At 38.0% G+C, this 1,854-nt stretch overlaps 1 pseudogene; it reads left to right on the top strand.

The window, feature by feature from the left end:
• Nucleotides 1–6: 6 nt before the first annotated feature.
• Nucleotides 7–967, top strand: LOC101640019 (annotated as a pseudogene).
• The last annotated feature ends 887 nt before the right edge of the window (nt 968–1,854 follow it).

Here is a 1,854-nt window from a genome sequence, read left to right as displayed (position 1 = left end):
CTAGCTTTGGGCACTCTGCTTTTGGTCATGGTGCACTTGCTGCACTTCCTGAGGGAAGACAGCGACCTGAGCCTAATGTGGGCTGAGTGCAAGGGCAACACCCAGAATGGGAGCTGACTGATATGGTGGTGTGGGTTACAGGGGTATCAAGTGTAACTGGTGAGGAGTTGGCTTACCAGCTATCTAAATTAAGAGTTTCTCTTGTGATATCCACCAGAAGAATGGACAAGCTGAAAAAGGTGAAACAAAAATGCCTTGAGAATGGCAATTTAAAAGGAAAAGATGTACTTATTTTGTTCCTTGACCTAATGAACATAAAATCCCATGAAGCAGCCACCAAGGCTGTTCTCCAGGAGTTCGGTAAAATTGACATTCTGGTCAACAATGTTGGATGATTCCAACGTCCTTTGTCCATGGACACCAGCCTGCATGTCTACAGAGAGCTCATGACACTTAACTATCTGGGGACTGTGTCCTTGACAAAATGTGTTCTGCCTCACATGATCAAGAGGAAGCATGGCAAGATTGTCACTGTCAACAGCATCATGGGTATCATGTCTGAGCAGCAAGCCTGCTCTTCGGGTTTTTTTATTTTTAATAGCCTCCCTGCTGAACTTGCTGCATATAATCATTTCTACCATTTACCCAGGACAAATATTGCAGTCAAATATTGTGATGAATGCCTTAACTAAAGAAGTCATGAAGCCTTTAGGTAATGATGGAGACCAGCCCTTCGAGATGGCAACCGTTCAATTTGCCCAATTGATTTTAATCCATATGGCCAATGATTTGAAAGATATCTGAATCTCTGATCACCCATTTGTTTATGACATACTTGGGCCATTATATGCCAACCTTGACTGGGTGGATAACCAGAAAATTAGGAAAGAGGAGAACTGAGAATTTTAAGAGTGATGTGGATGCAGACTCCTATTATTTTAAATCCTTTAAGAAAAATCACAATTGAAAGAGCAACTTGGATTTTTCAAGCCACTGGAGATGGAAAACACAAAAACAATCTTCTTATCCACTGAAGACTAGTGTATGGTTTCAATTTTTAATAGATGTAAATTTTCCTTCAACATATAACAGATGAAGAAAGCATGCCAGGAATCTTATCATAAAAATAATAATAACACATATTCCTGGACAGAGAATATTTTTAAATACTGCAGTATAGATGCAAGTCAAGGTTAGCAGAATACTAACCAAAGCATTACAGTAATTTATTTAATCTAAGTGTATGAACTATTTCTCAAAAGGCAGAGTGCTGGGCCATACAGAGATACAAAGTTCACAAATGACTGCATTTTGAAATGGTAAACAGGACTCATAGAAACCATCATTTATTAAATGCCTGTTAAATGCAAAAAAGGTTGTTGGATATTGTCCAATACTCTTCTGCACATATTTATATGACCTTCTGCTTCTTATTTTTTGTCTTGTTTATGTGGTGGATTACATGGATGTTTTGCAAATGCTGTACCATCCTTGCATCCTTAGTATCAATCCTACCTTGTCATGATGAATTAATGTTTTTATATATTATTGGAATCTATTGCCCAGAATTTTGTTGACAATTTTTGCATCTATGTTCATAAGGGATACTGGTATGTAGTTTTCTGTCTTTGTAGGATGTTTGCCTGGTTTTTATAACAGGATCATGCTCATTTCATAGAATGAATTTGGGAGAGTTCTGTCCCTTTCTATATTTTGGAATAGTCAGTGTAGACGTCGTGACGGCTCTTCTCTGAATACTTGGTAGTATTCCCCCATGAAATGATCTCATCTTGCACTTTTCTTCTCTGGAAATGTCTTGATCACCTCTATTTCTTGTTTTGTTATTCGTCTGTT

Source organism: Echinops telfairi, unplaced genomic scaffold (genome assembly GCF_000313985.2).
Source record: "Echinops telfairi isolate 266 unplaced genomic scaffold, ASM31398v2 ScPeMD7_34;HRSCAF=130, whole genome shotgun sequence".
Classification (NCBI taxonomy): domain Eukaryota; kingdom Metazoa; phylum Chordata; class Mammalia; order Afrosoricida; family Tenrecidae; genus Echinops; species Echinops telfairi.
Note: the sequence above shows the minus strand (reverse complement) of the source record. Positions and strands in the feature narration are given on the sequence as shown.